The following is a 13184-nucleotide window of genomic DNA, read 5'->3' as shown; positions in this document are numbered from 1 at the left end:
CTATTAGGAATTATGCATTCTTTCCTAGGTTGAGCGACAGCTTTGTTTCCTCACTTTCTACTAATTTCCGTCACATTTTACCCTATGTATCAATTCCCAGCTCTCAATCTTGAGATTTTCAAGAGCAAGAACCAGATATTATCTATGCCTGGGTCTTCCATAGTAATTCAGCAGGTGCTCAAATCATGTTGGTTTAATTAATGTCTTCACATTATTACATTGTCTTGTCTATTCTCAGTAGTAGTCATATTTTTAATCTGTTAACAACATTAACACATTGGATTATTTTTCCCTGTTTGGAACACTTTGTTCATTTGGCTTTCAGGACAATACCATTTCTTGTTTTTTTGTTACTCTCACTGGCTATAATTTTTATTGGTTTTGATTCATCGCTACAGCTTCCAAGGTGGTGGATTGAAGGTTCTACATTCTCTACCTACATTCGTTTCTTTGGGAGACTCATCCTATCTCAATATATTAAATTTTATCTATACTTTGATGAATAGTACATTTCTATTTCTAGCCCAAACTGTACTTCAGACCCCCAGATAGTCATCTGAACTCCTGATCTTCATCCTGAAGCATTCTTCTCCTATTGTCTTTTTGAAAGCAGCAAACTGGCAGTTCTACCTTCTGGATGCTTAGGCCAAAAACCTTGAGATGATCCTTGCCATATGTGCTTCATTCACAATGTACGGTGATCCATCATGAAATCTGGTCAGCTCACCTCTTTTCTCACCTGTCCAAACACTATAATGTTTAACGTGGATATAGCATTAATCCTTCAACTTGTCTTTCTGTTTCTGCCTTTATCTCCGTTCAGTTTGCTTTCAACACAGTAGTCAGAGAGATTCTTTTAATATAAGCCAGATTAGGGAATTTTTCATCTTCGAAACCCTTCAGTAAATTCTTTCTTAATCCAAAGTCCTGCAAAGCCCAGTATAGTCTAATCTCCTTGACCTCATCTCCTTCTACTTTTCTCACTCATTCCTCTTCAGACTTACTGGCTTTCATTTCAAATAACTTCTACTTCAGAGCCTTTGCATTGCTTTTTCATTTTCCTAGAATACTGTTCTCTCGGAGAAACATAGCTCTCTCCCCTTCTTTCTTGTCTTCCCTCCCAAGCATCACCATTTACAATATTTGGTATTGTCTGTCTCTACCTGATCACCACATGAAAATAGAACTTTTTGTTTGTATTGTTTTATTTATTGCAAATAAGTAATGATATTTATTATCCCTAACACCTAGAATAGTACACAACAAACAGAAGGCACTCAGTAAACTTTCCTCGAATGAAAGAATAAATGAATAAATGATTGAAACAACATATTTGCTCAGTTTTTCCTTGTGTTCCTAATACTAGGTAGAAGGAGAACCATGACTGGACTGTCCTCAAAATACATTCAAACAACTACTTGGAAACATAACGGATGAATACATCTGCCTCTTTGCAATTTAATCATTTCTTTCCAGAATCCTAGGGCAAGACAATCTATAGATTATATTTTAAATATATAATAACTTATGTAGTTATATAAATTGATACTGTAAATCTCTATTATATATTAAATATTTTCCATGATTTTTGTTAAAGAAAATATGGCGATTATAAAAGATTATATATAGCCATTTTTCTTTGATGAATGGAGTAGAAAGGAGGAAGGAAATAAATAAGCCATTTGAAGAATATAGACCAACATGTTATCAGAAGTTATCTATGGGTGGTAAAGTAATTTACTTCCTTTTTCCCCAATTTTCCATTTTTTATACATTTTATAATGAGCAATGTTAATCAGGAAAAATGTGGAAAAGCTAAACCTTCATACTGAAAGAGATCATGACTTCTTGTGTTTGGACTACCATTTTTCTTATTTAAACAAAGTTGAAGGAATAGCTAGTTGAATAGGGCCTTATTCTTAAAATAAACTGAAAACAAACTCTTTTAATTTTTCCTTTCTTTAGAAATTCATGTTGGATCCTCACCTTCACCCACTTATACATTTTCTTCTACATTCTGCTTTTGGTGGAAGTTGATACATACTTCTTTAGGGATCTGAGATTTAAGACTTTTACTCCTTCTCTCGGCTTACTTAATTACTATAGGAACAGCTGTGTTTCTTGTCCATTCCATAGTTTGCCCCTCCAAAAAACCAAACAAACAACACAAAAAAAACTCCCACAAAAAAGGAAAAATACATAATAAAGTCACAAATAGCTTTCTGAGAAATACTTTTTTTAGAACCTCAATACTTGTCAAGGCAGAGCCTGATCATGCCAGAGAAATAATTCATCTCTAAATATTTTTTGAGAACCCGGCTTGCTTGAACAGTAGTAAAGAAAACAACTGCCGTCTCTTCTGTTCTAACAATTAGATTTATTTATAATTCACTTTTAATTTTAAAACAATATGAAAGTAAATTTAACTGTCATTAGCATGGATCTCATATTAACTAATGAGTATTTTCTGAGTGGCATTGTTTTCCTTTTTCAGCATTTCTCTGTAATATTTACTTTCCCTCTCTTTTCATACCTTGCTTTTTGCATTTTGCCTCACAATTTTATGTCTTTGTTTTTATGTCAATAAGAAATCCTTTTTTCTGTGGTTTTATTTCTTTGACTACACTTTTGTCTTTCTCGAGCATTGAAGCACTTTGGCGTTCATCACTTGGAACTGTAGGGACAAGTTAGGTAATGAATGAAGCTAAAATATCAGACCTATAAGAGCAAAGGATCATTTCTTGTTCAGGGTATTTATCCTGTTGACCCTTGAACAACAGGTTTGGACTGCATAGATCCACTTTTGTGCAAATTTTTTTCAATAAATGCGTATTATATGATCCCTGGTTAGTTGAATCTGCAGATGTGGAACCATGGACATGGAGGGTCAACTGTAGAGTTATACACAGATTTTTGACTGTGCAGAGGTGGGTTGCCCTAACCCTGGTGTTGTTCAAAGGTCAACTTATGTATGTGTGTGTGTGTGTATATATATATATATATATATATATATATATATATATATTATATATATATATATATATATACTGCTACATGTTGTCTTCATTGTAGTATCCAACTTGAGGAGGAAGCCCTTATCTGGAATATGGCTGGGCTTGTGTTAAAAGAAATATGGTGGGGAATTTCCTGGAGTTCCAGTAGTTAGGACTCCACACTTTCACTGCCAAGGGCACAGGTTTGATTCCTGGTCAGGGAACTAAGATCCCACAAGTCGCATGGCACAGCCAGAAAAATAAAACCCCAAGAAATAAAGAAACATGGTGAAACACAGCAGTCTTTTTCTTAAAATTTCTACCTGGAAATAACACATGTCATTGGGGCTCTCATTCTATTACCAAAGTAAGTCAAATGACAACTTAAAAGTTCAATAAGATGGGGATGTATGATACTTGTACAGAAAGAAACAATAAATATTCATTGCTTTATAACTTATCACTTATCCCAAGTCTAGGAAAATATCTCAAGTTTAGGAAAATAAATCAGAAATGGAGTTCTAGTGGAGGTGAGCTTGGAGGAGCGTTTTTAAGAGGAATCACTAAGTTATGATATAAAGGGTCACACATAAAGTCAGGGAAAGAGAAAGTATAGGAAGGAGGCCAAAGTAGAGAGTTTTTCATGGCATGTGACTCTCTAGGTTATGAAAATTAGGTGGTTGAGATTGTCAGTAAAGGAAATGCGACTGGTAAGTACCTAAAGGTTAGCAGTAGATTTCACACACACAAAAAAATGGACCACAATAATCTTTTGTGTATTGAGCTGATGTAATTTTAAAATAGCACTATGATGTAGGCATCTAACGTTGAGTGAATATAGACAGTGAAGTTAAGGTGCTTATTTATCAGCTGGTGACTTCCAGCATGCTGTGTTTGTCTTTGGATGTATGTACTTCTGCAAATGTGATGTATGTTTACTTGGAGTTTTGTGATGGATAACTACCACTGAGTGACTGCTATGATTATACAAATACTCTCCCTGTCTAAGTTAAAAGGTTCTTTATCTTTCATTTTTTTTTGCATTTTTTCTTTTTTTTAAAGGAAGTATAGTTGATTTACAATATTATATGTATTTCAGTGTACATCGTAGTGATTCAGTCTTTCCATAGGTTATAATCCATATAAAATTATTATGTCTGCCAGAAAAAGACATACTCTGTTATCACTTACATGTGGAATCTAAAGAATAAAACAAACATGTATATAACAAAACTGAAACAGACTCACAGATATAGAGAACAAACTAGTGGTTACCAATGGGAAGGGAGAAGGGGTGAGGGGCAAGATAGGGGTATGGGATTAAGAGATACAAACACTGTATAAAACATATAAGCAACAAGGATATATTGTACAACACAGAGAAATATAGCCATAATTTATGTCAGAGTGTTCTGCCTATGTTCTCGTCTAGAAGTTTTATGGTTTTGGGTCTTACATATAGGCCTTTAATCCATTTTGAGTTTATTTTGTATATGGTATGAGGAAATGTTTTAAACTCATTGATTTACATGTGGCTGGCTGGCTTTCCCAGCACCGCTTGCTGAAGAGACTGTCTTTTCTCCATTGTATATTCTTGCCTCCTTTGTCATAGATTAATTGACCATAGGTGTGTGGGTTTATTTCTGGTCTCTCTATTCTATTCCATTGATCTATGTGTCTGTTTTTGTGCCAGTACCATACTAGTTTGGTTACTGTAACTTTCAAATATATTCAGAAGTCAGGAAGGGTTATACCTCCAGCTTTGTTCTTTTTTCTCAAGATTGTTTTGACATTCAGGGTCTTTTGTCATTCCGTATCAATTTTAAGATTTTTTTTTGTAGTTCTGTGAAAAATGTTCTGATATTTTGATAGGGATTGAATTACATCTGTAGATAGCTTTGGTAGTATGGATATGTTTAACAACATTAATTCTTCCAATCTAAGAGCACAGTGTATCTTTCCATTTCTTTGTATAATTTTCAAACTCCTTCATCAATACTTCATAGTTTTCAGAGTATGTCTTTCACCTCTTTGGTTAAGTTTATTCCTGGATATTCTATTCTTTTTGATGTGATTTTATATGGGATTGTTTTCTTTCATTCTCTTTCTGATAGTTCATTTTTAGTTATAGAAACCAACAGATTTCTGTATATTAATCTTGTATCCTCAACTTTACTGAATGCATTTATTCTAATAGTTTTCTGGTAGATACTTCAGCGTTTTTGATATAGAGTATCATGTCATCTGCAAATATTGACAGTTTTCTTCCCTTCCAATTTGGATAGTATTTATTTCTTTTTCTTGTCTGATTTCTGTGTCAAGGAAATACAATACTATGTTAAGTGGAAGTGGAGAGAATATGCGTCTTTGTTTTGTTCCTGATTTTAGAAGAAAGGCTTTCAGCTTTTCACTGTTATGATATCAGCTATGAGTTTGTCATAAGTGGCTTTTATTATGCTGAGATATGTTCCCTCTTTACCCATCTTGATGAGAGTTTTTTTTTTAAACATCTTTATTGGAGTATAATTGCTTTACAATGTTGTGTTAGTTTCTGCTGTATAACAAAGTGAATCAGCTATACATATACATATATCCCCGTATACCCTCCCCTTTGTGTCTCCCTCCCATCCTCCGTAGCCCACCCCTCTAGGTAGTCACAAGGTACTGAGCTGATCTCCCTGTGCTATGCAGCTGCTTCCCACTAGCTAGCTATTTTACCTTGGATAGTGTATATATATATCAATGCCACTCTCTCACTTCATCCCAGTTTACCCTTCCCCATCCCTGGGTCCTCAAGTCCATTCTCTACATCTGCGTCTTTTTGATGAGAGTTTTAATCATGAATGGATGTTGAATTCTGACCAATGCGTTTTTTTTTCTTCTTGTATTTGTTGGGATGCTGATGTGAGTTTTTCCCTTAGATTTGTTAATGTGGTGTATCACATTGATTGATTTGTGAGTGTTGAACCACCCATAGAATAAATCCCACTTGAATATGGTATGTGATCCTTTTATATAGCACTGGATTCGGTTTGCTAATATTTTGTTGAGGATTTTTACATCTGTATTCATCAGAGATATTGGCCTGTAATTTCCTTTTTTGTAGTGTCTTCGTCCAGTCTTGTAATTAAGGTAACGTAACCTCATAAACTGAATTTGGGAGTGTTGCACCCTCTTCAATTTTTGCAATAGTTTGAGACTAAAAGTTATTAGCTCTTCTTTATAAATTTGGTAGAATTCCTCTGGACTATTTTTTTTCTGAGAGTCTTTTAAATTATTAATTCAATTTCATGTCTAGTTATCAGTCTGTTCAGACTGTCTCTTCCTGATTCAGTCTTGGCAGGTGGTACAATTTCTAGAAATTTGTCCATTTCTTCTAGGTTGTCCAGTTTGTTGGCATATAACTATTTGTAGTAATCCCTTATGCTTTTTTGGTGTCTCTGTGGCATCAGTTGTTATTTTTTCTTTTTTATTTCTTATTTTGTTTGTTTGAATTTTCTCTCTTTTCTTCTTTAGGCTGGCTAAAGGTTTATTTTGTTTGTCTTTTCAAAAACAAAGGTTTGATTTCATTGATTTTTAAAATATTTCTGTCTCTATTTATTTACTTTCCAATCTTCATTTTTTCTCCCTTCTGCTGCGTTTGGGCTTTGTTTGTTCTTCTTTTTCTAATTCCTTTAGATGATAGATAGGCCTAGCATGTGATCTATCCTAGAGAATGTTCCATTTGCATTTGAAAAGAATGTATATTCTACTGTTTTTAGATGGAATGTCCTCAAATACCTATTCAGTACAACTACTCTATTGTGTCATCTAAAACTTTAGTTGCCTTTTTGATTTTCTGTCTGGATAATCTTTCCACTGCTGTCAGTGGGGGTGTTGAATTCCCCCACTGTTATTATGTAACTGTTAACTTCTCCCTTTTTTTCTTTGCTTTATATATATAAGTCCTCCACTATTGGGTGCATATATGTTATTGAGTATAATATCCCCTTCTTGTATTGATCTTTTTATCATCATATAATGCCTTCTCTGTCTTTTGTTATAGTCTTTGTTTTAGTCTATTTTATCTGAGACGAATATGGCTATTCCTAACTTCTTGTCATTTCTATTTGCATGAAATATCTTTTTCCATTCTCTTACTTTTAGTCTGTGTGTGTCTTTAGTTCTGAAGTGAGTCTCTTGTAAGCAGTATAAGATCTACATTTTTAATTTCCCTTCCCCACATTTTGTGCTTTTGATGTCATATTTTACATCTTCATATTTATCCCTTTACTATGTATTTTAGTTATAGTTGCTTTTACAATTTTTTTTTTCTTTCATTCTTTGTACTAGCTTATTTAAGTGGTTAATCCTCAGCCTTTACTATGTTTTTCTTTACTAGTGGGATTTTTCTGTTCCTGTGGATTCATTCTTCCAGTTAATGCCTTTTATTTTCCACTTAGAGAAGACCCTTTAACTTTTCTCTAAAGTAGGTTTAACATCAATTAACTCTTTTAGTTTTTGCTTGTCTGAGAAGTTTATCTCTCCTTTAGTTCTAAATGATAATTTTGCTGGGTAGAGTATCCTAGGTTGCAGGTTTTTCCCTTTTATTTGTATTTTTTTAAATTGCAACTTCAGGAAAAGTTCCTGCTTTATTATTCCAAATAAATTTTCACATGTAAAATAAATGTCCAATAGTTCCTGGTATGTGGGAAGATGATGTTTGTTAAAGTCACAATGAAGATTTATTGTCAGAAGCCTGGTTATATAAACAGCACAAGTTGAGAAAAGGTTTAATCTCCAAACCTATTAGACTGGATGAAGTAAGATCAGTAACAGCCACCTTGCAACATTACAGGAGGTCTCATTCCTATCGGAGGTTGAGGAGGCCCACCTTGGTAAGGGGGCACCATTGGCGGTCCCTGCCCATACGGCGGCATAGCACCAGGAAGATAACCTGGCATGCCTTGATGATGACCACCATGCTGACCATGAGGCAGCATTGGGGGTGTCATTCCTTGTTGCTGTGGGATGTCTGGCTGTGGTGGCATCATACCTCCAACTGGTCCAATGGGTGGATCACCAGTTGGAGCCTCTCCTGGTCGAGGAAGATTACGTTGATATTTAGGTAACTGTGCTCTTCTCTCTTCCAGCAATATATCCTCATCTGGATGGATCAACTTACTGGTTGCACTGGTTGTCGTAAGTGTAGCAGGCTTACTTGTTATTGAAGTTGCTGGTTTAGCTTCAGTGCTATTTGTTGTTCTAGTGGTTGAAGATGTAGACTGTGTATATGCAGGGAATGTAAGCTTTGGGGGTTCTGAAATTGTTGCACGGATACTATTTAAGGGCTTGAAATCTGTACCAACAGGTCCTTGGACAGCTGCCTGAGCCTGTCCTGCACTGGGGAAAAGAGGCTTAGTAACTGGAGCCTGTGGAGCTGGAACTGTTGCTGTTGGTGTAGGTGGTCTGTTAAGAATATCTGGCACTGAAAACAGCCTGTGCTTGAGTCATTGGAGGAATTCCAGGACGTGGAACAGGAGGGCCATACCCAGTGGCATACCAGGCATCAGAGGTGGTATTCCCGGTCCAGGTGGCATCATTCCACCCATTGGCATCATTCCAGGTGGCATTCCTGGCATAAGTGGTGGCATTCCTGGCATCAGAGGAGGAACACCTGGCATTAATGGAGGTATGCCTGGAGGCATTCCTGGTGCTCCTGGAACTGGTGGTAGTCCTGATTGTGCCATTGGGGGGATATAACCTTGGTGAGGTTGAACAGGCTGTGGTTGAAATGAAGTTGAAGCTGCAGAGTCATCATCATCATCATCATATTCATCAGAATCCTCTGGTTGCTTCTTTTTTTGACTCTCTGCTTGTGTTTTCTGTTCAAGAAGTCATCTTCTTTCATCCATGCCTTTTTCTGGAATACCTTCCGTACCATATATTTCCAACTCTATGTCTGTTCTCCCAGGTATTGCATTTGGTACTGCATCTATTGTCTCTTTATGCACCTGCATGCAATGAATAGCTAAGCCAGGTCCTGTATACAATTTCTTATGACATATATGGCATTTAAAATGCTTTGCTTTTTGGTGCTGTATAAGGATCTTCTCATCATCAAAATCTCTATTACAATACCAACACCATGGCTTCAGCTGCTGCTTCTTCTTGCGACCCATAACTGTGCTCTACTGACAAAAAAAAAAAAAAAAAAGGGAGGAGAAAACAAGCAGGAAAAACTAGCCAAAGAGTCACTCACTCTTCCGACCCAACCACCACCACCGTGTCCCACAGGAAAACCAGGTTTTTCCCTTTTAGCACTTTCAATAATGATGCCTGTCCCTTCCAGCCTGCAAAGTTTCTGCAGAAAAATCATCTTATAGCCTTATGGTGGTTCCCTTACATATGACTCTTTGTTTTTCTTTTGCTGCCTTTAAATTCTCTGTATCTTTAACTTTTGTTATTTTAAGTATGATATGCCTTAGTGTGGATCTGTTTGGACTCATCTTGTTTGGGATCCTCTGTGCTTCCTGGATTGCATAGCTGTTTTCTAAAGTTTTGTGAAATTTTCAGCCATATTTTCGTCAAATATATTTTCAATCCCCTTCTCTCTCTCTTCACCTCTGGGGCCCCTGTAATGTAAATGTTGGTATACTTGTTATTCCAGAGATCTCTTAAATTGATCTCATTAAAAAAAAAATTCCTTTTGCTGTTCTGATTGGATGATTTCCATTATTCTGTCTTCTGGATTACTTATGCATTAATCTGTATCACCTTCTCTGATACAGATTAATTAATCTGTATTAATCCTTTCTCATGTATTTTTTATTTCAGTTATTGTATTCTTCAATTCTGACTGATTAAAATTCCACTGTGTTCCTCTATTCTTTTTGTTAATTCAGTTAGCATTCTTATTACTAATGCTTTGAATTCTTTACCTGATACACTATTTCTCATTATTTGTTTTTTCAGGGGGTTTTCTCTCGCTTTTTCAAATGAGACCAATTTCTCTGTCTTCTCATTTTGCTCAACTTTTTTGTCTCTAGAAAATTTGGTGAAACAGTTCCCTGTTTGAGATCTTGCAGGTGTGCCCTTATGTGGGAGCCTCCCTGTACAGTCTGTGTGTGTCCTGTGGCTTTGGTGGGAGAGTTGAATTTGATGTGAACGTTAAGCCATATCTTTGCTGTTTTGCTGGCAGCTATCATCTTGGTGGGAGGTGAGGTTGGAGAAGGGGGATCCATGGCTTGAACTAGATGCGAGCTGGGGCTTCCCCTCTGCTCAGTGGCCATCATCACCCTATCGGGGGCAGGGGCCCATCCCTCGTTGCTGGAGCAGAAGCCCTGAGTGACAGGTCTAAACTTTCTCTGTTCTCTTTAAGTGTGTGATCTCCCCCCTCCTAGCGCCAGCAAACGTGCCCCATAGGGGAGAAGTGCTGGGGCAAGTGGGGCCCATGGAAGCACTTGGTGTGTGTTGGGGCATGGGCTGTGGTGCTCCAACCACATACAGAAGTCTGAGCTGCATGTGATGCACTGCCTATGCAAGTGCCAGTGCCTGGGCCAGCTGCGTATGCCCTGCTCCACTCAGGTGCTACTTTGGGTCTGAGTTTCCTTTGTCCCTCACAGTTGATCTCTCCTCTTTGCCTCTGCCACTCCTGCCCTGGTTTGGAGCTGCACTGCAGTGCAGGCAGGGCCTGTGTGGGCTCTTTGTATGTATCGGGGCTGTGGCGGTTTGGCTGCAGACAGAGTTTGGGCTACCTCTGATGCACTGCTTATGCAAGCACCAGTAGTGGCTGCCCCAGCCCTGCTCAGATGCTGCTTCAGATTTGAGCTGCCTCTGTGTCACGTGGTCGAGCGCTTTTCCTCAGTGGTAGAGCTGTGATACGAAGTAAACAGGCTGGAGCATTCCCTTGGCTCAGGTTAGAGCTCACGCTGAGGATGTCATGGGAAACCAGTCAGCCTCCTCAGCAGTTTCAATCTGTCCTCTTTGCCCTGTTTCGGGAGCAGACCAACTCATGTGTGCTCCTCATGAGTGGAGTCCAGGATTCCCACAGCCCTCCAGGCAGCCAAGGGGACTAGCCTTCCCTGTGTTGCACCCCAGGACTGGGGTGCCCAATATGTGGCTGGAACCGCCCAGTCCCTCGGGAGGATCTCCACCTGTGTAATCTCCCTTTTCCTCTGTGTCCCCTCACAGGGCACAGGTCCTGACATGATTGCTTCTCTTCTGTTCCTACTGATTGTGTGTGGATCCTTCTTACAACCTTGGTGTACAGAGTTTTTCTGCCAATTTCCAGTGGGATTTGTTCCATTTGCAGATGTATTTTTGATATGTTCCTATGGGGAGGTGAGTTCCACCTTTTCCTATTCTGCCATCTTCATCTCTCTCTCTCTCCCAAGTTAAACATTTTAAGAAACAGAAACTGACTTAGGATGGATTAAGCCTAGAAATATTGATAAGTTTATTGTAAGTATATTGGGCAGCTAAAATCGATGGGAGAGCTGGAATACCAGGAGAAATGGCCAGAACCACATCTCAGACCTGGGTTGATGTGGAAAATTCTTCTCCCTTCACTACCTCTGCCAGGAAGCAACCACCTAAGCCCTTGGTTTTTGCCGCATTTAGCTCCTGAGACAAAGACCAGAATGCATGTATCGAGTGCTGTGGCCAAAGATAATGCCTGGGCCTAAATGCAGGCAAGTCTGATAAGCAAGTGCCTGGCAACTTGCTCTTCAAAGAGAGACAGCTTTCCCCCTGTCAAATCACACTCTGAAAGTGTGAAAACCCTAAATATCAAAAGGCATTTAGATGCTAATTTGTCAAAATGAAGGAAAATACCCATACAAGTAGAAAGTTAAGAAGCGATTGATATGAAAAGAAATAAAATAGTTGATTGGGAAAATGAGTATTGAGAGATGGCAAGAGGAGATCTGAAATTAGTTTGGGGAGTGTTTGTGCTAAGGGACCAGGAAGATACACATACTTTGGTGGCAAGAAAATTATGACCTTTGGAGCCAAAGAGAAGGGAATTTAAATCCTTGTCTTGATGCATATTAGTTGTGTGTCTTACTCAAGTTAGTCCAGGAACCTCAGTAAATTGGAGATAACGATATTAGTATGAAGATCAAATAAAATACGTAAAGGTCTGTCATTCTGTCTACCATATGGTAGGTACTCAACAAATATACCCACCCACCTATTCCACCCAAAGCTTTAGGTTAAAAGCAATGAGGAAAGTCAGTACAAAGAGTTCCATGTTGTTCTAGCATCTAATGTTCTGAATTCCTCACGAGATGTTGGTTGGTAAAGGAACAATAAGAGAGTAAAATTTAGAGGTAAGTTTTGTTACTGGTTAGGGATAGAATCTTTTCTGGAAGCTGGCTGGGATCACAGGTTGCCCTATGGTTATTTTTAGTTTTCTCTCAACCAAGGTGCTGAAGACAGACTAGTCCGTAAACAGTCTTAGTGAGCAGGTGTACTCCCTGGATTTTCCTCTGCTTCTGCACTATTTCTGTCCAAGTAGATCTGGATTTCCATCCAGTCTTACCTTCTTCCTTCTTCTGAATCCTTTTTGGAGGGAAAAAATAAGAAGCAGCCAATCTAAAGGGAATTCCAGTTAAAAGCATTAGGAGTCATAAAAGGTCTACAAAAGGGCCCAAATTCAAATATATTGATAAATATTAGCATCATCCTTGGGCAAGACAATTGTAAGTAGTGAGTTGATAGGACTGAGGTTTTGTTTGAACTTAAAGGAATTCAAATTCAAATTGCTTATAACTAAGCAAAGTGAAATATAAATGAAGGCAGATAGCTGTCAGGTTACAGATCCCAGCCTACATCTGGGGTTTCTTATCTTCTCAGAATCCTCTTGCCTCTGAGGAAACAGGGTTGGAAGACCCAAGGTGTGAAGACTCTCTGTTTTGAACTCAAGCAGCTTTACTTTGCATCTCTCATGCACATTGAGGTTACACAAGATATTATTTGAAAACAGGGCTCTGTGGCTACAAAGGACATTTAGACTGTGATGCTCTTTTATGCAGATTTCCAAGACTCTCTCATCACATTTATAGTAAGTGAAGACTACACTTTTCCCAAAGCATTTCCATATACAGTCTTTCAATGACCCTCCTAAGAACCTAGTGGGGAAAGCATATGACTTGAATATTGGTGATCAAGAATATAGCCACATATAATTTTCAGTCAATAGAATAAAAC

The 13184-nt window shown here is 38.0% G+C and overlaps 1 pseudogene; it reads right to left on the bottom strand.

The window, feature by feature from the left end:
* Positions 1–7801: 7801 nt before the first annotated feature.
* Positions 7802–9157, bottom strand: LOC131749980 (BUB3-interacting and GLEBS motif-containing protein ZNF207 pseudogene; annotated as a pseudogene).
* Between the last annotated feature and the right edge of the window lie 4027 nt (positions 9158–13184).

The sequence above is a fragment of the Kogia breviceps genome, chromosome 2, assembly GCF_026419965.1.
Source record: "Kogia breviceps isolate mKogBre1 chromosome 2, mKogBre1 haplotype 1, whole genome shotgun sequence".
Classification (NCBI taxonomy): domain Eukaryota; kingdom Metazoa; phylum Chordata; class Mammalia; order Artiodactyla; family Physeteridae; genus Kogia; species Kogia breviceps.
Note: the sequence above shows the minus strand (reverse complement) of the source record. Positions and strands in the feature narration are given on the sequence as shown.